Source organism: Anomalospiza imberbis, chromosome 2, assembly GCF_031753505.1.
Source record: "Anomalospiza imberbis isolate Cuckoo-Finch-1a 21T00152 chromosome 2, ASM3175350v1, whole genome shotgun sequence".
In the NCBI taxonomy this organism is placed as follows: domain Eukaryota; kingdom Metazoa; phylum Chordata; class Aves; order Passeriformes; family Viduidae; genus Anomalospiza; species Anomalospiza imberbis.
In genome coordinates this window covers 37,790,117-37,814,252 of record NC_089682.1, presented here as the reverse complement: position 1 = coordinate 37,814,252, position 24,136 = coordinate 37,790,117, and the positions used below count along the sequence as shown (strand labels likewise).

Genomic DNA, 24,136 nt, shown 5'->3' with positions numbered 1-24,136 from the left:
ACAAATATGGGAACTGAGTATTTTAGACATGTCCCTATTGCCTTACCTTACAGAAGATTGCTGACCTGGATAAACACCAGCACTGCATGCCAGAGAGCATCAGAGTTTACAACCAAAGAAGAAAAAATAATATTTCTTATGGAAAAAAATACTCGGAGTAGTAGAATTCTGATGGCAGTCTTAGAAGTGTTTCTTTTAGACTACAGCTATATTAAAAAAAAAAAAACAAAACAAAAAACAAACAAAAAAACCCAAAACCAAAATAAACCCAAAACTTCACTTTTTCCTCACACAATCATCCAGCTTATGTTTACTTATTTTTGTATTTACATATATCCCATTCTCCTTGTTTCTGTGATAAAACTTTAAAAGCCAATAAATTATAAATCAGATTTATGTATAATTTATTATTTTAAATACATATTTTATCTTCAAGCTTTTTAAAGGGGAAACTATTTCATCTTTTTTTCCTTTAAAGGCCTCAGTAGTTTGAAACATTCATGAATAAAGCATGCTTCAAGCTGCATTTACATTTTTATAGTGTGTGCTGTAACAGTATAGATTTTGTTTTCTATATGCACACTTATAGGTCAACATGATTGTCTTAGGAACAAACGTTACAGAAATCTCTGGGATTTCATAAACATACTTTTTTGTTATTTTCCAACACCTTGGACATCTCCCTAATGTGCTCACCCCTTCTTTGGTGAAAAAGTTGTAATGCTTTTTAGATGTACAAACACATCCGTGCTGGTACCTCTCAGATATTTCTTTACTTATTTCTGTCTCAGAACCAGGAAGGATTTAGCTCTTTTGAAATAGACAAGTCTTAATTCTACTACAGAGTAATTCAGAGCTCTTCTGGAGATGAATTAGTTTATCAAGTAGGTTTAGTTAATTCCTACAGTTAAAAGGTCACATTATGGTTTCAGTAATTAGAAAATGAAAGGAATTTCTTTATTTTAGAACTATATGGACCTACACCAATGCATTTTGGATTAGAATTTGATTATTTTTATCTTGCATCTGCCACACATCTCTCAGAGCAAAATGCAGGTGGTCTATTGAAATTAATCTGCTCTGGGAAATATACCCTATAACTTTTTGGGTTTTTTTATTTTCAGCAAAGACAAAGCCCTACAGGCACTGGTTTGATTCAAATCCCTTTTAACTTTCCTAAAAGCATGGTGCCATCCAGCTTACCCAGGAACTCAGCTATGGCTTTGTGTCAGGACTGAAGATTTCCCTGCATGAAATTTCATCTTATAAATAATCTTATCTTTTAATGTACTTTTGCCCCCTATTTCAAAGTATTTGCACAATATGAAAAGTATACTAAAGATGTGCATTTATGGAGAATTTAGCTTGTAATACAGAGAGACAGACAAAGATGAGGCAATCACTCACTATTAATAACAAGTAATATGCAACCTTTGTACTGATATTTTTTGCTAGAAGAATTTTGTCCTCCTTTAAGAAATTACATATACACAATAAAAGATTTTCTTTTCTCTTTTGAGAAAAGAAAATGCATAAAGAATGAATGGATTATACTGCAAGAATACTTCAAAAAATTTTGAAGATAGTCTCAAGTTGTTTTGCAATTCTCCCACAAAATTAGGTCACTCTCTAATGCCATAATGTCTTGCAAAAAGCAATATAAAAAGATATTTTTAAAACTTTCTTTTTCCTGCATAAAAGCTTATACATGTTCGTTTAACCATTGTTAAAATAATGCATGTTTTCTCATATTTGTTAACTGAAGCGTCAAATTACTAGCACAATTCATTTTTGATGAGTCACTGCACGCTGTGTGAAGTGGCAAACATCAAAATATTCTCAGAACTAAAATTACAATTTGCATTCTCAGGACAAGTGTTCTGCAGCTAATTCGTATCATGGATGCTGAAAAAAACCCCACACCAAACTCCCTGCAGCCCAGGCAAACTATTCACATCTTTGAAACATCTTCACTCAGCCAAAAGTGTCTGGCATGCACTTGCAGTCTGTTTGCACAAGGAGGATTCAAAACAACTTCTGACTGAAATCCCATGGCTAAATAACAGAGTTCATTTGTTGCAAGCTCTTTGGAAAAGGTGCAGTGATTAAAAGCAAAGCTGTGCTGCTATGTTGTGGCATCCAGAACTTTCAAGATTCACAATGGGTGACAGATTTCCGTGCTAGGGCTATTTTCTCTCCAAGCTCTGGTTCAGGAATCAACTACTTTCTTCATATTCTTGCACTGCACCAACTTTGGAATTTACCACATTGTTTTTTTTCTTGGTTATGGTGGGTTTCTGTTTTAACCTTCCCTTCCCTTTTATGACAAAAGTACTGTCTAGTGGGAACAGAGCTCTCAAGAAGATCATCTGTATCCTCCAACTCATTCTTCTTTACTGACATCTCCCTGACGTCAGAAATGAGATCTGTCATTTCTCCTGTTTTCTCCCCACTTTTCTTTCCTTCAGACTATTCTTCACATTGAGTGAAAAGAAAGCAGCAAAGTTCAGAAAGAATGCAACTTCTGAAAAGAAAAGTAGGTTGGAGTAGGATTTGCTCATTATTGAATTATCCAGAGGACTCAAATATTCCTAAACACTAAAGGTCATCACAGCTGTAGGGCAGCAAATCCAGCTTTGCACAGCCAGCCAAAACAGACTGTAGAGGTTTCCTTTGCAGCCTTGTCACCTGCAAGAGAAAATTATTCCCTTTATTTTGATGGACAGATAGGAGGCAAACAGCACATGCCATTGCTGACTGAGCTGCAAAAGCAAAACTGACAAATCCTGGAGGAGGAAAATGCTATTATAAAGGCAGACACGACTGCTAATGGTACCTTGACTTCCTCAGCTTATACCTGCTGCTGCTGCTCAACAGCCCCTGAGACCCAAGTGACATTACTCTGGATACTAAGACAAGCCAAAAAAGAGACTTATAATTTTATCATAAAAAAGTAAAAATAAAAAGAGACTCCTACAGAAGACTCACCATCATTGCAGGTTTTGTGCCGTGATAAAGAAGCAGAGAAAGGCGATTGTGTTAAAACTCAGGATGCTTCTTGCAACAACACTATTCATAACAGCTAAATGAAGAAAGAAAAAATTGACAGAAATTTCAGGGCTGAAAATCAAAAATTAAATATAACAGTGGTCCCTGTAATCTTCCCCTTTCTAATTTGTTATAATAATAATTATTATTATTGAAAGAAATATTCTTACTCTCTCCACGGGAATAAAAGAAAATCTGGAAACTGAAATTTTTTCCAATTCCCATTAAAGCAGTGCAAAAATGTCACTAATTCTAAAGGGCATTTTGTAGACTTAATCTCTGTGTGTATAAATACACATATATATATATATACACAGCCATTCACATATATACAAATACATTGATGCATATACCCATAAAGCAAAAGAGTCCATTACAGCAGTCCCCTTTTCAGAATAGAAAGACTCCTTTAAGATCTCTAGACAATCTAAGGAGAAAAAAAAAAAAAAGAAACTATGTTATAGTTTGTGTTTTTAACATTTATCTTTTTTTGTCACAGAGTGATTTTGTTTTGAGGAAGAGCAAACACTTCTCCAAAGTTTAAGAGTATGTTTGTACGAGCGTCCTAAATTTCTAATGCTCTGCTTGGGCTGGTTTTAGATTAAAAATCCAAGCTGGCCTTGTAACTGTAACTTGCAATATATCACTGTGAAAGAGAAGCATAAAAAGCACAGCCATGCAAGTTAAGATTGGCATGTTTAGACTTCCTCTTGATCGCAAGGGTTCGAGGAACAGACCTGAAGCATTAATATTCTGTCTGTGAATGCGCAAAGCTCAGTTTTTGCTGATTTCACAAAATTAACCCAGTAACTTTACAGAAGAGTTTGATATTGCTTGAAGTGCTTGTAGCTGTGTGAGTTTTCTCCAGTAGAGGAGGTGCTGCTCAGTTCACAGGAGCTCAGACTGAACTGCTTTTTTATGATTTGCAAATTAAAAAAATTAAAAAAAAAAGAGAAGCTGAAGTTTCACAAAGTGTAATATTCAAACTCCACAAGAATAACATTTGGAACAGATATGTTGAAAATGGTATACAATCAATCTGCTTCTGCAAAACACATACTAAAATAAAACTGTCTTCTCTCTCTCAATCTCACCAAGCCAGTTGCTGTAAATTTGTATCAAAAATTCCAAATTAAAAGGAACTTAAGAAGCACAGAGTAACTTTACTGTTTCTCTCCCCTTCTGATAATTTTAATGATGTTACCTATAGATAGCAAAGTGTTAAAGGAGTGGCTCATGTGCTTGTATCTTTACATACTGTTTAACTGAAATATATTTTTACTTTCTTTTTCTGTACCATGCCATAACAAAATTAAAGAATTATTTTATAACTAGAGTGCTGCTTTTAGACTGTTTTTGTCTTAACACTTTACTCAATGAAAATATTTTCTGAGTAAAATTCAACGGTGTCTATTGTTTACTCGGTTAAATTGAGAAATTATTAACAGTATAAAAAAACCCATCTGTCTTTAAAATAATGCAAAAGCACAAGCACCTCATTCTCATTCTCACCCAGTTATTTCTGGCTCGCAAAATCTGGAAAAAAAATAATGGATCTGTCACATGAAAACTGGTTGCTGTAAATGAACTGTGAGAAGTTTGTGTTCTTAGTTTTTCCAGTCTCTAAACTTGTCTGTGTACTGGAACTTTATTTGGTAACAGAGATATTTTGACCTTTTGGTGGTTTTTTGTTTGTTTGGGTTTTTTTTTTTTTTTTTTTTTTTTTTTTTTTTTGGTTTTGATAGTTTTGTTTGGATCCTTCTGGACTTTTTTTTTTCAATTGTGCTTTAAGAAGGAGAGCCATAGGACTTTCACACATGTTTACTGCATTACTGTTTTTAGAAGAAACTGGCTGCTCTCCCCTGACAGTCTGTCTCAGTACTACTATCACCAAATAAAAATATGATGATTTATAGAGATTGAAAGTATTAATAAGACATAAGTTGGAATCTTGAAATCTTAACACAAATGTAGGGATGAAGAAGCAAGTTTGCAGGAGATCTTTCTGCCTTCATTCTTTTCCTCAGCTGAGGAATAATTTAACAGGAATAAAAAGGATTGAAAGGATTGAAAAAATTTTGTGGCAGGAAGATAGAATTCTATGTATAATTTTTATGCCATTATTTTGTGATTAGTGTAGGTGGTTATAGCTGTTATTCTGATTATCAAATTATTCATCTAGAAGTTCAGATAGAAAATGACACTACTTATCTACTGTTTACCACAGTTTTCTGTTCATGATATTTCTTATAAATTATATTACCTGAAGTTTTTTTAATTGATATTCACTGTGGCTGTAGTAATGCCTTACCACATTAAAAAAAGGTGAGCTCAGACTCACAAAGGCAAATAAGAAGGCTCCTGATGATTGTAATTAAACAAGTTCATTTCTTCAAGGATTCACTCAGGCTGTCTTGGCAGTCCAGCAAAACCTGATTGCCATTTTCATTTACTGTAAAAAAAGCCTAATAATTTCTGTGAAGTAAAAGTAGTCATTTGCACTAGCAAAAGTATTGCTTGACTATACCTTAAGGAAGTAATGTCTCCAACAGCCAGCTTCACTAATCTTCAGAAGAAGATTAGTCCCCCAAAAAGTCATTACACTTACAAATAAATTCTAAAAAATAAACCAACATGCATATATAATAAAAAGAAAAAATCTTCATATCTCAATATAAAAATTCTTTCCGTGCCAATGGGGATTTGCAGAACAGAATATTCAGCAAATTCATGATGGGGACCAAAATACATTTAGTCTATGACTTCAGAAGAACCAAAAGAATTAATTCCACTTTAAGCTATTATAAATTTTGAAATACAGAATGTATTAAGTATTGCCAGAATGAAGGCACAATTTCTCACAGCTAGATACCACTGGGGAAACTCTCCTGTTGGAACATCCAGGAGCCACATCCTCACCACCTGAGATGGGACTGAGGCCACACAGCTGCACTCACACTGTCAGACCAGATTTCCTCACCAGCTTGACACCAGGTGTCCCATAGCAGAGCCTCAGACATCCAGATCCTTAAAATAATTTAATATTGGTGCAACAAATAAATAAATTACTAAATAAATAAATAAATAAATAAAGTTGTTGCCTCCAAGGAGAACCAAGAACAAAGGGACCCTTGGGCTTTTATATCTTCAGTCTAAGAGTGGGAAAATCTGGAGCCATCTGCTCCTGCTGTTTGTCCCAGTGTCCCCCACCTGGCTGTGCCACAAATCACTGTGTCCTTTGCTGTGCAAAGGGTCAGCAGCAGTTCACAGCCTCTTGTGTCAACCTGCAGCTCTGTCTATAGCTGCACCCCGAGCACAGGATGTGTTCCTCAACTCTGAATTCCTTCCTCAAACATACCCACCAGGTCCCACACCAATAAGAATGCCTCTAAATAAAAGGCAAGCAGGTGCCTGGAAGAGAACTAAACAATCAGAATACTTGCCAGGACCTGGCCTTAACAAGCAAACATCTCCTTGTTCCCATTCCCAGGAGGATCAGAGACCTTGGCGGTGCCTTAAGGGTGCCAGGCTGTGCCTGACCCCCATTAATATCCCCCGTCCAACCTGGCTGTCCTTGCTCGTGGCTGAGGAAATGGTTTGGTCAGGAAGGGAGGGCACTGCACTGCCCCATGGCCCTCCAGACCTCACCAGGCCACCCCCAGACAGAATGTACCCTGTAAAGTGGTCCTGGAGGAGAGCCTGGTGTCTGAGCCCTTGTCACACAGGCCCAGAGCTGAACAAAAACCAAGACATGAACCATAGTGAACAGAATCTGCCATTCTCCGTGATGACAGTCAGCTGTGGTCAGGACCACAGGTCACAACACAACGTGGCTTAACCACACTGAGGCTGGAAGGAGGCCTGGCAGAGTGAAGATGGATGTAATAGCAGTCAATAGCATTAAACACAGCACAGAGGTCTACCCGAAGAAGTATGGATGTAATTGACTGTCTTATCTAAGGATAGATGAAAGTAATTCAGCAAAACAACAAGTTTTGCTTCAGTATTATGCCCTAGGCTGCCAGCAGATGACAGCAGGTCCTGGTGGCTGCCTCAAAAGCTTCTAATCATGAAATACAATAAGTGAAGTAGGACAGCAGCAAGAAAAAATAAAAACAAAAACCAAACCACTCAACACACTGGGGCACTTACCTTCCCGAGGAATGAACTGAGAATAAAGAACAGAAAGAGTTAGATTCCAGTTTTTATTTTCAGTCAAATGCTTTTTTGTTTACCTTGAATGAAGCCTTTATTGCTAGATTTGAGTGCTCGGGAGAGTGAAGTCAATCTTGGAAACTGAAGTCTTTTATGTACACACCCTGGGATAAAAAACTACTGCTGGGTGGGTGAACTGAAGCTGTACTGGCCCATTGAGGAGAAGATTAGGAATCTGAAATCAAAAGACTCTTTCATCATTCTCTATTTGCCCTCTGTTACTTTTGCATGGTTGTTAGAACTTTAAAAAGATGAGAGTAAGTTTAGTATAATTTTTCCAGCATATGATTACTAGCATAGCAGTTATTTCTAAATTTATCGTGATGTCTGTGCCAACTTTGGTTTGGTGCTGACATACAGTGATACATATTCTGTGTCATTACTAGGACACTGGGGTGATGAGACTCCCTGTCACATCTAATTCTGGGCCTGGAGGGGTCCATATGAAATAGATAAGGAGTGGAGTGATGCCAGCAAAATTCACTTTAACTATGATATAAAAAAAAATGCAAAATCAGTGCTGTATGCAATCTTTAGAGAATTGCTTCTGTTGTGGTAAAGGCATGATGGTATATAATAAATTATATTGATTTGTGGTTCAAGACAGTTCAAAGATCTGTTTCTTTTGTATAATACTTTTGAACTCTGCTATGTGTAGGGATTAAGTAGCAGGAATTAGTTAAAAATAATTTCAAACAACAAATCTTGGAGGTTTTCTGAATATAGTAGATGGTCTTTATAGAAGACAGGCTTGCCAAAGCGGCCAAATTTGCAAGCTGTGAATAATGTTTACCATCAGTGTTTCAGAATGAGTGGTGATATGTTTATCTATAGGCAACTAATCAACAGTTTGCGAAGTAAAAATGCCCTTCTCAAGTTACATATTTTTCTCCCTTTTCTGGCTAACCTATCTTATTTTTTTGCTATGGTAATTCATTTCTACTCTAAAGGACCACAAAATACTGCTTTAGGTGAACAACTCAATTCACCTAGGCCCTGACTTAGAGCAGGCCATCCGTGACAGCCCTAATAAATTGTGCATGAAATTGATTTAATCTATATTCGAGACATAATTTGTCCTGCAGAATGTTGTGTGTGCAGTTCACTCATGGTTTTATTTCATTTGCTGTTTTGTGGCTTGCATTGCTGTATATTTACAAAAAATAATTTCTGTTTTCCTGTCAAAAAAAAACAAAACAAAACAAAACAAAATAACACCCAATTTCTTCTGAGATTGTTTTTCTGATCACTTTTACTGAGGGCAGCACAAATAGCTGAACTGAGAGGTCTTTGATAATTCTTTCCATACCAACCACTCTAGCAGCTGAAGCCTTCCACTTACAGTTTTGCTCCATCCACAGAACATACCCAGAAGGGCACACAGTTGGTCTCAAATGAAATTCACTATTGGCAACAAGAATTTCCCTGTTAGCTGTAGTTGGTGCTAGCTCTGGACTTCTTCGCCACTGTATACTTGGTATAGAACTAAAATAATAAAAATAAAAATAACGCGAGAGAGGAGAACATCTAAGGACTTTATACTCTTCTAATCCTGAAATTTAAAATATTTAAAATGCAAACACACACACATATATAATTTTTTTCTTTCATAATCTCTATAAGTTTTGCTACATGGACAGAAGGGAATCCATATATTTGACTGAAGAAGCTGCAAAACAGAAATCAGAAAATAGATTAAATCAGAAATTCTATAAAACTCAAGACAAATGTTAAAAAATCCTTAATTTGACTTGACACCACACAGACAACATGCTAATAAAGAAAAAGTAATTTCCACCATAGGAAATTATGAATAAAATTGCAAAGCTTTTGTCACACAGGAAGCCAGACTAGCTGGTAACAACTCCAGACCATTATTTGAAATACTTATTTTTTTAAGAGTACAGTGAAATTTCAATGGGATATATTTTCTTTTTGAAGCAAAATTTTTAAAACACTGACTCAGTCTTGTATAACGTGACATAGATATGTTCCGCACAACATACCTATTTCAAATTGTTTGTGAGAGATCCTCTTCTAAGGCCTCATAGATCCTCACAGCTGTTATCTGCAGGCAATGAAAGGACAAGTCATATATTTAAGGAATCTAGGAAACCTGGCACAACTGCTAACCTGTCTACTTAACATACCAAGGCACATAGGTTAAATCAATTCCCAGTTCAGTTGCATTCTATATACTTTAGAGCAGTTACCATGGAAATATCAATAGATAAATAAAAGATTATCAGTTGGATGCTTTTGTAATCACAAGCCTTGCTTAAATCAACTTTGATATTTAGCCAAAGGAGATACGTTAATGCAAAACATGTATCTCAAATGAAGACTTATATTTGATTCCTAAATTTTTATTTAATAAAGCCTTTTGTAAATGTGCTATTTTATTGAGGACTATTTGCTTAAACAAATCTAATAACTTCACAATTTCTCCCATTTGCTAAATGAAGCCACAGTAATGTAGGAAAATATGAAGACAGTGTAAGACTTTATTGTTATGGGTTTGGATTTTCCCCTTTTTTTCTTTAATGCCTTTTAATGTGTGTATTAAGCATGTGTATCAGCACACACATACATATATAAGTATACACATAAGCATTGAAAATAAGAATGCTGTACCTTTTTGTTAACCATAGACCTTGTTTTCCCATGCTATTTGTTTCAGGTTCAGGAGGTAGGATACAAATATGATGTATCCCAACTTTTTAATTTGGGTTTAAATAAAGATACCACCCTGAGGTATTTATTCCCTACATCCCACCAGCAGGTATGTCCGGCTACTTCCCAGGAAGCTGGGCTTTGAAAACTCCGGTGGTTGCTCTGGAAGACAAATGTCATAATAATGAACAGCAGCACCGAACATTGGTGTATTACCAACACCTTTCCATCTGCCAAAGCAAAGCACAGCACCATGAGTGCTGCTATGGGGAAAATTAACTCCATCCCAGCCAGAACCAACACAGGTTGAAATCTACTTTTCCCTCTGAAATATATGGTTGGGTTCAGTGCTTTCAATTTGAAGCAAAAAGCTTCACAAAGCTTTCATAAAGCTGCTAGCAGAGCTGAGTTGAAAATGGTGCTTACTTACTTGTGTAAGCACCTGTCTGCAGCTGAAACTTGGAACACGATAAATCCCTGAAGCTTGCACGAACAGGGAAAAAAAAAAGAAAAAAAAGAAAAAAAAAAAAGCCTTAAGCAGGGGAAAGTGAGGAGATAAAGTGACAGACAGAGCAAGGGAGTTCTGAAGACACGCATTAAATATTATCTGATATATATTTGCAAATGATTCTCATGAGTTCATCCATGTGGCAAATGCTGATGTGCTGCCTTTAAAGTTCCTCATGAATGCATTTTTTAATCTAAAGTAAAATCTCACACCAGTAATGCTCTTATTTAGAGCATGAGAAAGTTTCTCTTTGTTCTAAAATAAAATTTAGACTTCCCCAAGAAACATTACCTTAAGAAATATTCATCTGTAAGAGACAGTTCAGAAGCAGCTACGGAGCTTTTTGGCTGTTTCAAGGTTGTGACAGTGCTCAGATATTGCAATGGTTCTGTATTGTATTCCAACAGCTGAATGCGTTACTTACCCTGCATGAAAGGTAGAGTTGTTATTCAAGCTGCAATATCATCTTTTTCTGCTGACATAAATAAATAAAATCTTACAGTATATGTCTATTTCTCCAGCTTTCCTTCAGACTACTTTTATTCCAAACACAATGAGGCAGACTTCAAGCAATGAAGGTGAGAGTGTTGCTTCAGGTCACGAGACACACATGTATCTCTCAGACCCACTAGCATTACAGTGTGTGTCAGCACATACTCTTTTGGCTCCTGGTGTTTGATGCTCTTTTTTTGTTGTTAAAATATCTACCTTCTGGTAAGCTTGCAATTCTGGAAGGGTGCTGTTTGCAGGTTTTTTCATTTGAATTTTTCTTCTGTCTTGACATTTATTTTTCAGCCCTTTCATGCCTCAGTATGTTGCCCCTTTTTTTTTTTTTCCCTGAGTTTTCATGCCTGTATGCTTTGAGAGCAGTAGGTTTCATTTTTTGCTTCCATTCTTTTTATTTTATTGTGAGTGCTTCGCACTTCCCACACACCTTCAATTTGTATTGATTGTGTTCTTTTTGTTACCCACATTTCTACCATCCCAAAGCATTTCCCCCCACACTTTCTACCACTCATCAGCAAAACAAAACAGTAGCTTTCAGACCAAATTAGTGAACACACCAAAAAATACAGGTGAGAAAATTTATGTGACATTACATCAGTTCCCTTGAAAATAGAAACTCATAAAAAAGTTTAAGGGAAATTCTGGGTTAGGGAAAAGATTCAGGATAACATAACATGGTCCTTGATAGTTGCCTTATCAGTAGCTATGACAGACATATTTTAAAACATTTTTAAAGCATGCTAAGTAACCAAGACTGAATTGTTTTGCAAGCTGGGATAATTCTACTTCTGGGAGTGCTGAAACAACCAATATTTCTATCTTCCTCCTCCATAAAACAATCTGTTGCAGACTTTCCCCAGTTCATCAACATCTTCCTAGGAGGGTATCTCTAAAAAGACATATTGAAAGCTTTTCCCTGAATTTTCTGTTGAGCAGGTGGGCTGTGGGATGGTTTTTGTTTTGTAGATATATTTTGGATTGTTTGCAAAAGCTGTTTGTTACCATGCCATCTGATGGACAATTTCTCAATGTGCCATCATGACTACAGCATCTGCTCTCACCACAATGTTTCTTCTAATGTGAATTGGCCTAGGAGAAATTCATCACTGCAATGTATTATTCATGTTGATAAAAAGGGTTGCAAAGTATCTCAAAAGGTAAAATGGTGATATTGTCTGCAAAAGGACCCTTTTATAGCTCACTGCTCACATTTATCACTCTGTTTCCTCATATATCTTTTTTCCCTAAAGAAATCAGCATGTGTCAGTCCTCCATATCTCAGATTAAAACAATGAATAGAAATTACCTCTGCTCCCTGTGTTACCATGTTCTGACAAAGATTCTTCAGGACTTGCTCACCTTCAGTTGGTGTAGCAGGATAGCTTAAGTGTGGTAAACTTACCTTTAAATGCTTGTGTTTATGGCACATGAGCATTAGGTGTATTACCATTGATTGCCAAAAATTGTACGGCAGGTCATCACCGGGGATATCGGAGCCAGACAACAGCAATGTGAAAATTCAGCATTTCTTCATTTCTTACTCCTAGTGATTTTTTTTTCAGGGGGATATTACAGAGTTTTATCACCTAATATTTTAATATCTGACAGCCTTCTAACATTTCACCTGGAGCAGAGAGGAATAATTTGCAGAATTACTTAGGTTGGAAGGGACCTTTTGAAATCATAGAACAAAAATCCTTTGCTCAAGCAGGGTCAGATAGATCAGGTGTCCAGGATAACATACAGCTGAGTTTTGAATACCCTCAAGGATGGAGACTCCACCACCTCTCTAGGCAACTGCTTGACCAACCTCCCTGTTGCAGTTTTTCTGTGCTCAGATGGAATTTCATGCATATTAAATTGTGTCCATTGCCTCTTGTTCTGTCACTGGGAGTCTGTGGGAAGAGAAACTCTCCCTCATATTAGTTTACTCCTGTCAGATATTTACTCACATTGCTAAGATCCCTCTGAGTGCTCTCCAGACTAAAGAATCTCAGCTCTGTTTCTCCTTATAATTCCAATAGACTATTGGCCTTTCCAAAACCATTATATCTGGAATTTGTTAACAGCCCAAACAATTTTTTCCCCCTACTATCAAATAAAAAAATATCCTCAGGTACAGACCAATGAGTTTAAAGCATTCAAATCCAAATCTTATAGCTACATATATAATCTTAAACAGATATTCACAGTTAATAGCATTTCTTTCCGTGTTACTAGATAAAGGGCAAAGTACTAAAAGAAGTCCATATCATTGCCCACTGAATGACTGTGGAAGTTTTGACTGTGCTTTAACAATCAGCTTTGAATGAATTTTAGATCCTAAATTCTGTATCGACCTCCTGTAAGCAATTCTGTGCTCAGATAGAGCTTATACAGTGTTCTGAAGCTGCTTTTAAAAGCAGACCCACCATCCTTAAGAGACTGACACTTGTAAATGCCACCTCAGGCATCACTGGAGAGAGCTTTGCAGAGCATGAGGTGTCCTGTGCACCCAACAGTGCAGCTAAATATGCCACAAGGCACTCCCAGACACACCATGTGCATGCTGCCTGCGGGCTGGCCACGGGCTACCACCGCAGAGTGTAGGGGATGGGGTGGCCAGGGTCATCTCCTCTTTCACAGGGAAACCACTCCCGGGATTCTGCACAGGCACAGGGGCTGTCAGAACCCCGATTCACAGCAAGTTCAGAGTACAAATAACTACATAAGACATGATCCATTAGGGATCTCCTCAGATTCCACATGAGGGAAAAGAAACTCTTTGTGCTCTCACATGTGAAGAAACAAAACACAGTCTTGACAACTATCAATATTTTATCATGAGTCTCAAGGTGTCTGATTTTCTTAAAAGCCTCAAGTCTCTGAAATAAGTATTTTATGAGTGCTTCCTTTCCCTCTATGTATGCATATATAAATCTATAAAAGTATACAAATGTATAGATATATATACACAGATATATGCATATACATGCACATATGTGTGTGTATTTATATATTTATGTAATGTTTATATATTTTATATAGTGTATATATAGATATTTTATATAGTGTATTTTTTTTTCTTCTAATCCCTATAGGTAAGGAAGCAAGTTTGGAAATTCGTGACTCAAGGTCAGACTTGCAGCCCAAAACCAGAGCCAAAAAAAAAAAAAAAGTAGAGGTAAGCTGCTTATTGCTATTTTTAAGTCTGCTGTTCTGGCACTTCTGTGCCTTTTGAATATTTGGGCTTGACAATACTGAAAAACCTTCACCCTTTTTCTGTCACCATAGGATCCAATATGCTTTCCAATTTGGAACTTGAACTAGGGAAAATCTTAATTAACAATTGTGCCCCCAGTTGTTAGCTCGGTCTCAGCATATTGTGACACGTTGCAGTTCGTGTGCCTTCGTTTAAGCAGATTTACAGATTGTATTATCTTGCTTTACCTAAACCAACTCTCACAAAATGGACAAATTTCTCACAATGAAAATAATGTTAATGTGATGACAAGCAACCAACAAGAAAATGGCAGACGTGACATTTCTCCTACTCCTAGTAGCTGACAAGATTTTTCTCAGTCATTCTATAAGGCAACAATGATGATAACCTAATCAGATATAATCAAAACAGTCTGAAGTCATGTGATATTTAATCCTGTACTTCCCTAAATTTAATAATAAATGTTCAGAGGCCTCTTCTTAAGAGCAAAAGGCAAAAATCTTCCGTGTTGGAAATGGCTGAAATACACAGAAAACAATATGGCAACAAACTATAAAACATTCTTTTTTTTTTTTTTTTCAGAATATACTGGTGAAATATGCTGCAAAATATTGCTGATTTTTTAAATAGGTTTGCTATACAATTGGCTGAAAGTGCACATGTTTCTAACACATCTCAGTTTATGGTATTTACTAGATTCTGTTTCAGTACTGAAGTACATTAAGAGCCATTGCTTTGTAAGCCACTAAAGGAAAGAAATACTGGAGAAAATATATTCTCAATGGTGACTTCTTTAACAAAAATAACGTTTTATAGTAAAACTTTGCAAGTGAAACCTCTGATGGAATGGCTGCTTTTACTAGAATAAAAAAAGGTTCCCAGAGTAAAGTTACAGAGAGAGCACCACCCACAGAATTCATTCACCACATAATTTATAGAGAAACTGCTGCAGCAAACAAATAGCAGCCAGAAGTGCACAAAACTCTCCACTATGCCACCAGTGTGGTGAATTTTAGAAAGATATTTAAATAGTACAATCTTTACAGTATTTGTATCGAGGTGGGGAGTGACCATGAAAATCTTTTGTACCACGCTGTGGTTTACTGGTCTTCTCACGTCAAAGTGCTTAAAAGAGTTGTCAAAATTAAAGATAAGTTATTCATTTTTTCTTCTAAAAAGGACAAGTGTTCTGTATTTGCTGAGCTTTTCTGTGTTGACAAGTGATTGTCAGCAGGTTGCTACATAGCAGATATTAAAAAAAAAATAAACAGACTTAATGTGTATCTCCAAGGTAAAGGTGATGTCTTAACAATGAGTGAAAAATTAACTGTTTTTCCAAAGAATTTCATCCTATGGAGAGAGCATTTTGACAAGTGAGATTTGGAAATGATTTCATTGTTAAGGCATTTTATTTCTGAAAAGAATGTGTCACTTATGAAAATTCTCAGATTTGTATACATAAAAAAAAACCTGGAAACAAAATTTTCTATACATTTAAAATTTCTCCAAGAGAAAACTGTCAATGGGTTTTGAAGCCATTTGTTAAAAATATAAAAATGCAGTACCTTTCAATTAAATGGCAATGAAAACTGAAATGCATTGGCATGGATAAACATTTACTAGCTGAAATTCTATTAAAAACTTAATTAATTCATGAATGGGATTGAAAAATGAATGTTATTATTCAGCAAGCACGGAAAAATGATGCATCCATGTATTTTTGAGCTATCTTTTCTCAGCTATGACAGTCATTTAGAAGTATCAAAATTTAGAAACAGAACTTCATATTGCTCTAGCAAGATGTTACACCAGAATTAAAAAAAAAAATAAACATATTAAACCATATTGATCACAATACTGATTATTAAATATTTTAATTAATATTTTTGACTGTTATTAGAATTATTAATACATCTTTAATCTTTACTTCATCTCTTTTAAACTTCTATTTTGTGTTTTGTTTATAATACACAGAATTATTACAATTAGATACATGTATAATATATAACTAAGAATACATACATACATACATATATATATATATATATATATATATATATATATGCAACCCAGAGTGCATGTTTAAAAATATTTTACTGATAGAGGTATATGATCAAAAATGTTGTGAGACCATTGCTACAGTGCTATAGTAGTACACCTCACCCCCATATTATTTTACTCTCTGCTTAGACTTTACTGTATATAGTGGCTGCTTTTCAATTATTTTCTGGCATATTCTTGGAGACTGAGCATTGCCAAAATCTTTACTCACAAGAATCAGAGAGGGAATTAGTGTTTTTAATATTTAAATTAATTGTGTGATAGCTTTGCATCTTTTCAAGATGCAAAAGTCAAAGACCTTGACTTTTCACCCACCTTCCCTGCCAAAAATCCCAAACCAAACCTCAAAAACTACCATCCTCCTTTTCCCAAAAAGTCCCTTGAAAATTCCTGAGGAATGACTCAGTGATTTTCAGCTTGTGTATTTTCAGGTGTTGCCTGACATAAAGATAAAGTTCTGTTTTGTCTTTATTTACAGTCCAAGTCATCATCCAGATTTTTTTTAAGTGTGAAACCTTCAATACAAGGTAGCTCAGCTGGCTACTTGTGTTTATGTTGAGTCTTCCAATTGAAAAAGTACGTTTATTTTTTTCTTGGATTTTTTTGTTTGTTTTAAATTTGTTGACATATGAAGAGATGATCCTTCTAAAACAATGCATTAAAGTGAGAGCATAGAGAATACAACAAACCGAAACAGAGAGCAAAGCTGTGAAATATTTTAGGTGAGTAAAAAATGTTGATGAAATCATCTTGCCAAAAAGAAGTGATGTTGCACAGAATGTTAAGAGATAAAAAGAACCTGGGCTATAAAAGAGGAACTTTTTAAGGAAATATTCCAAACTCTATACCTCTGTAATATATTCTGGAAGTAGACCAAGAACTATTAAGAAATTCTTTTTTACAGAGCATTATCAGCTTGCATATTCAAAAGATTTCTGCCATTACACATTGATAAGTAGTAATGCACCAGAGCACTTCAGGGAAGATAAAAAAAAAGGAGATCCATTCAATACACAAGAAATGATTAAAAAAAAGAAAGGACATCTAATCACTGTGTGTCCTTTTCCTCAGGGTTCTCAGTAACAAAAGAAATAATTGACTTGTTTCTCTTAGGTAAATCAGTATAAACTAACTATGATCCTCCACCTTTTCTTTATTTCCCTGCTGTAGTCTTCATGTAAGAAATGCAGCTGATTCCACTTTTTTCACTGAGCTGTGGAACTTAGCCTGTACAGCATAAGTACAAGCGAGAGTAGTCAGTGAAATGTCAAGTTTATCAGTTTTTTTTAATCTTGCTTATAATATGTGGTTTTAACCAGACATGCAAAAGCATTTTACCACAAAGTTGGGAAAACCACTAAGTAAAAAAACTAGGTTTTTTTTGTTCCTTTTGTAAGGAAAAAAAACCTCACTCAATCAACTTTTTTCATGTTTGGGAATCCACTTTGTCACTTTTGGGGCATAAAATGCTAAAGGGTCAATATAAACTAGGTCAGATGTTCTGGCAATTGGCTGAGGATGTAAATCCTGCTGGGCATTACCAAGAACAGGAAATACTGCAATGAGGGAAACAAGCTGCAGCACAGCCCCAAACACTGAAATTACAGCTGGCCCTGGGGAATTCAATCATCTCCTGGGAAGCAGCACCACTCCTCAGAGAGAATCCTCAATAGCAAACTGGAAACCTTGCAGTTGGAAAGACCAAGTCAGGTATCTAATGGCCAAGAAATTTTCTTACAGAACATAGAATTGTCTTAGGGAGAACACAATAGCTGCCCTTCATAAATATGCATTTGGAAGAGAAGAATTTTGAGGACAAAAAAACCCTCATTCCCTAAAAAAAAAACCTAAAAAAAAAACCCCAACAACAACAAACTAAACTGCACTACAAAAACCAAATTAATCGATTTTTGTATAATTTGAAATTGAAACTGTATTTTCAGCTAAAGCTATATACTGTAAAAAATACATAGCAATACTTCCTGATGCAACAGGAGGCTACAGTAAAAAACTCAAATATTTTGAACTGAATTTCTTTTTGGTATTTGAAATGCCATTCTATCCTGCTTCCCCCTAACACTCTGAGATCAAAATCACATCACTCATGAAGAGAAAACATTTATTGAAAACAAATTAAACATTAACAAAAAAATTGAGTCAGATTTGACTTGCTTTATTTTTATTGTTTATTCCAATATTGCCTGTGGCAAGCACAACATCTACAACAGTTGCCCAAACACAAATTTTTAGATATTTACTTTAAAAAATAAATCTAGAAATGGGACTTTGAAAGATTCTCTCAAGTTAAAAAAGCCAAAGGATTTTACTGTCTTTATTTAAAAGGAAGAGAGGAGCGAAAGAAAAAAAAAGGGAAAAAAAATTGTGTTTTTGTTCAAAGTTGAATTTACATCAGAACACACAGCCAAGCATAGAGGTTTGAGATGCACATATTGTTCAGCAACCTCCTCATTTCAACTTCAACTAAAACCACATTTTTCTTTACTATTTAAACTCCTTTACTGCTCTTGTCAAACTCTCTCTGCACAAAATTCTGGGTAAAATTAAACCATTTTTTTTCCCACACCTTCCAGATGAGAAGAATTTTATGGACCCAGGTCCTTTTTATGCTGTGTCTGATCTCTGAATGCACTGACACATCATTTCATATGTCTTTGATTTACATTCACAGAATAGGTATCCTACTGTTTTACTACTGTTTTTTTATCAGTAGCATATTTTTGAAAATATGTGGTGCTTTTTTTTAAAGGATATTCTCCTTACCAGAACAATAAAGTACTAAAAAACCATTGAGTAAAGGATTACTTTTATTTTTATGCTTTATTATCTGACACAACCTGAAAATAATTTCCTGTCACCATAAAAAGAAGTCATAGTACCATTTACACATTCCTATCAGAAGGTGTTATCAGAGTAAGCTTTTAAAAATTCTTTTTCCATTTTCCACATATCTGCTGATTTCTATTTCATGGTGTACCTAACTATACTATACATACACACGATACACAAGATCTGTATTTTTTGTCAGATGCCAGAGTTAAAGCTACAGTTAAAGCAAGTCAAATTTTTTCTCCCTTAGGAAAGAAAACAGTAAATCAGAGATTGTTTCCCTGTTGTTAATAGCTCTGGGCATTCCAGTAGATTACCATCACACAAGAAACCTGATTATTTTAAAGCTATAAATTTCCTTATGCTGGTTTATTTTTTCTTCCTTGACTCTAACTTTAAATTTAACATAACAATCTGTGCTTTGGAAGAGGATATGCAGAAGGTGACTGAAGGAAGGGAAGAAGGGACAATTTTCAGGTCTATTCTCTTCTACTACATTATGAGTTAAATTAACAGACCACACTTCTTCCTTTTGCTTTATGCAGAATACAAAAAAAAAAAAAAAACCTCAATCAACAAGCAAATTCTGCATTATGTACTAATTAACTCTTCAAACCTTGCATCTAATGAAGAAAGATTTAACAAACCTTAGTTAGGTGCAAGCTCCTTATAGACCACCATATTGTGTAAAAGAACCTCTCCATGCATCTAAAAACAATTATAAAATTTGTAAATTTGTTGTCTTTTCAGATGTTATGAAGTAATACAAAACAAATGTATTATTCCATTTATATGGAATTTATGTTATTCCATTCAGTTTCATTCCAAGTGAATTTGGAGTACTCTACAAAAACAAACTTGGTAGTTTCTTGGTTTCAGAAATGCCCAAGGCACCAAAGGATGTTTAGAAGTTTGAACTGAAGAGCAAGCAATAAGAATTGACCACCTCTGTGTCTTGGATGACTTTTGTCTCACTCAGATCCCAGGCTTGATTAACAGAGTCAGTTAAGCCTTAGTGGTCATCAGCAAGTGATAAAAGATTTTGTAACCTTGGAAAACAAAGTTAAAATCCTAGATCTTTAAAAGTAGTTTTGCATCATTCTTGACCCATTCATTATCCATTTTAAATTCTATACAATATTATCAGTCACTGTAAGAAACATTCACTTTCTTTCCTGCCCAGAATTCCTAGTAAAGAAATGTTTCATCTTGTTTTTTGTTTGTTTGTTTGTTTTTTCCCCTTGTTTGTTTCCAGTTTTGTTGTGGTTTTTTTTGTTTGTTTTTCTTATTAACTTGTTTATTTTTTTTTCTTTCGGCACCCCTGTCCCCCTCCCTTAGGGAAATGGTGCCTCAGAAATTTGAGGCATTTAAAGCTAGTTTTCATTTTCTGGAAGACTGAAATAAAATACATTATATAATTACTTTAAAAACAAACAAAACAAAAAAAACCCACCCCAAAACCCCCAACTTTTTCCATCTGTCCATATACTGGTATACGAATTCAGAAATTGGAAAAAATAGGTCTTTCAGACAGAGCAGGGTGTATAAGTTCAGATAGCTAATGTAATCATGCTCTTACTTCACATGCAGCCACTCTGCTAAAGGTTGAACATGAAAAGCATTGTTCAGAAGAAGGATGAAGACCTCCCAACACTGCTGTGAGCTGAATGAAACAATAATTACAGAAATGTATGATTTAAAAGAAGTATTGGCACTTCGTATTGCAGACCTGACAATCCAAGCATCAACTACAGCAGACTGAGGAACACAACTAGAACTCTCAGCTTTGCTCAGAATTCAGCCTGATTCCATAATCCCAACTAAGTTTTGAAAGCTTCTGGAAAAAAAGAAACTAACAATAATGATTAAAAAAAAAAAAAAGAATAAAAATACACCAAATCCCCTTAGCACTAATAAGAGGAGACTTTAAAGGTAATTCCATGTATACTGCCCTTTCCTGTGCTGGAAAGACTTTTAATGGTAAAAAGAGCTACCCAATTGTGAACCAGCAGGAATGAAGATATCCCTCCATTTACTTAGTAATATGTGGAAAACAGTAAAGAGAATAAGGGGAATTTCAAAAGGACTTTAAGGCTAAAAGAAATAGGAATCTACCTGACCATGATGAGTGCAAGGAGGGGAATTGACTGGAGATGATTGATGCTAATGACCCAAAAATAAGATGAAGAGACAAACAACCCTGCCTGGAGACTACTGCCCAAAAACACCTGCAGGAAATAATCAGCAACAGGAAAACAAAGGGATAATGATTATATTAAATAATTGAAAATGTTTTATTCAAAGCTGGGGATTGGTGACAGAAATACAGCATGAAAAAGAGAATTTGCTATTCATTAGAAGGATCCTCAGAACATCCCAGAGCCACAACTGCCTGTGGGTTCAGGTGCTGTGCAAAAAGATTTGCCATCTCCTGGGAGGAAGCACTGGAGTCTTGTCCTCATGGCTGGACCCTAGGATAAGATAAGGTACATGCTGTACATGATTTGGATTGTGATAAACCCAGTGTCCTTATTAGTGATCTGAGCCCTTCTCAGGGAGCTTTCAGGCAGGTGCACCATGCAACTGTGAGCAGGAATTCTCAGGTGTGGCTGTAGGTAACAAACATGCCCTGTTTGTTTGAGATGCATGTGTTTGTGGCATTACCGCGTTTGTTTGAATGGAGATTATTTTTTTTAATTACTATAGCTACTTCCATAATTTTTTATTAATTTTCTTGAAATGTTTGAATTAAGATAGATTTCAACCATTCTCTGTCATGTTAACCAAGGATAAAGTGAGATTAATCTGAACATCTTTTTGTGTGTTTTGGTGGAGGGAGAATATGACTCAGCACATTGTAGTGCTACCAGAGATGGAATAAGATTCCAAATGTTCTCTCTTGGGAAAAGTGAAAGAACATATCAGTCCTATGAAGCATTGCACTTGAAGTACAGAAATACAAAGAAAATATTGAAAATAGAGGAGAACCAGACAATAGTTAAGAGAAAGCAATGGAGAGAATTTGAAAGAATAAAATGGAAGGCAACTATGAATTTCTGTATGGCACTGAACCATTGTTATTATTTCCTGAATCATGTGTTCTTTTGATGAATACTTCTTATGACACGGGGCAAAAAAAATATTAAATTAACACTGGATTTCAATAGTGCAGCAGAGTTAATTTCAAGTTGTGTTAGTTTACACTAGGTGAGATATACATTGCTTGATATACATACTCATTTTTCCTAGACCTAACTAATAAAATCATCTTTGCCTGGTTAATAGGAGGGCTGCGTTGTTTTCCTGGTTTACTTCTGGAATAATCGAGATCGAAATATACACATGCTTTATAGTGTTTTCCAAATGTTTAAAAACTAGGGGTGCACTTCCCTTTTATCCCTTGAGCAGTACTGCACAGACATGGAGCACTAATTGCAGCTTCATCTGGCATACACACAAAGTTACCCTTCTTTTCTTTAGAAGTTACTTAGGCAATTGGACAATTCCAAATTAGCCTTAGACCAGAAACAGGAAGCTCATCTTAAGGCTCATTTAGCTGATGATGTTTCATCAATAGCAATTAAAAAAAAATCTGGCAAATTGATTTTCTCTATTTTTCTTTGCTGTGGATTTGGTATCAAGCTCACTGAAGTCAGATTCCCACAGTTTTCCAGTTAGTAGATCAGACAGGAAGAAGGAAGACACTTCTAATTCTCAGTAAAGCAATTGTTTACTTTTCATGCAGTCTCACTGAAGCCACGGAAGCTGTTCAAGAAATAAACTCCCTCTTATTTTACATCTTGACTAAACATTGACTGTAATTCTGGTTTTCTGAAGTTAGTTATTGTGTCCATTTCAATTTCCCTCAATACAGAAATATTCTGAATGTACCTACTCAGGTTAAGATCCAGAATTATATGTTGGTATTGGATATTTCTGGGGGCTAAACTCTAGCTAAAAGCAGTAGCATTCATTTTGCTTGCCTGCAAAGCAACAGGAGAGCAAAAAGAAATATGCAAGCACTCTACCTATAATAGAACATGATTGCAGTGCAATTATATATAAGGTATTGTAAATATTAGTGGGTGTTAGGGAGCTTCAAAACCCATGCAGATTCATGAAGAGAGATTTTTTTTTCTCTTCCCCTTTCATTTATTCACCTGTGGATTACTTACATTCCACTCAATAGCAATCACATTAATAATAGTAATTCCTGCATAAGTCAAAATGTACATTGTATTTTTTGCCAAATATCATAGCAATTGAGCAGAAATAATGCAGAAACAGAAAGCTGTACTAAAATAGCCTTATGTAAATGTGAAACATTGAAACATTATAATCTATGCAGTTTATATTACAAAGAATATACAGTTTTAGATTATATGCTTGAAATATATAGTGATTTTGGCTAGCTCTGCACTCCTGGCTCTTTATTTTTGTCTGAAAAGTGAAGTTATGCTCATAGCAAAGAAACAGAAGCCCCAGTGATTTGTTCTGCTTTTCTTATTTTAAGGAATTAGGTCAGTCTGAAAGTCAGCTCACCAGAATATGAAATACAACCTAAGTCCCATGCTGAGACAGTAGAAGCTGAAGTTATCAAAGGTGAAAAAAGAGACCTCACAATACAAATTATATTAATCCAGAGCCTTAGATGTGTCCCCCATACAATTTTTAAAAAAAAATTTCCTATACTCTAAACAGACTATAATGCAAGGAATGCTTGGTATTTCTTTTTTTGTCTGTTTCCACGTGGGACAATGCTGAGAGATTAAAAAAAAAAAAAAAAAGAATTGGAAAAAAAGTGAGAAGGTTTTTTAGGTGATGTCTGGTTCTGCAAACCAACTTTGATATATTTTAGATCAAATCTGAATGAGCGCTGAATGCCTTGTTAACATGTCCAGTTTTGTGAGTTTTATGAAAAAATCTCTCAATAGCCAGGAAATTATTGACTTGGCTGTTCCATATAGTGTTCAGTTCTCAGAAAGGTGTATAATCTGAAGGAAATCTCAGAGAATTACTGCTTAGTGTAAGTGGAAAATGCCATCTCAGGAAAAAAAAAAGTTGTGTTATCTAGA

General features: G+C 35.4%; 1 long non-coding RNA gene across 1 annotated transcript in view; it reads right to left on the bottom strand.

The window, feature by feature from the left end:
* Window positions 1-3,517: 3,517 nt before the first annotated feature.
* LOC137466195 (uncharacterized) overlaps window positions 3,518-24,136 on the bottom strand; it is a 68,689-nt gene continuing 48,070 nt past the window's right edge. The window contains exons 2-3 of the long non-coding RNA XR_010995042.1: window positions 5,390-5,500; window positions 3,518-3,959 (exon numbers count right to left, since the gene is read on the bottom strand). This is a non-coding gene — a long non-coding RNA (uncharacterized lncRNA). The remainder of the gene's footprint in view (window positions 3,960-5,389; window positions 5,501-24,136) is intronic.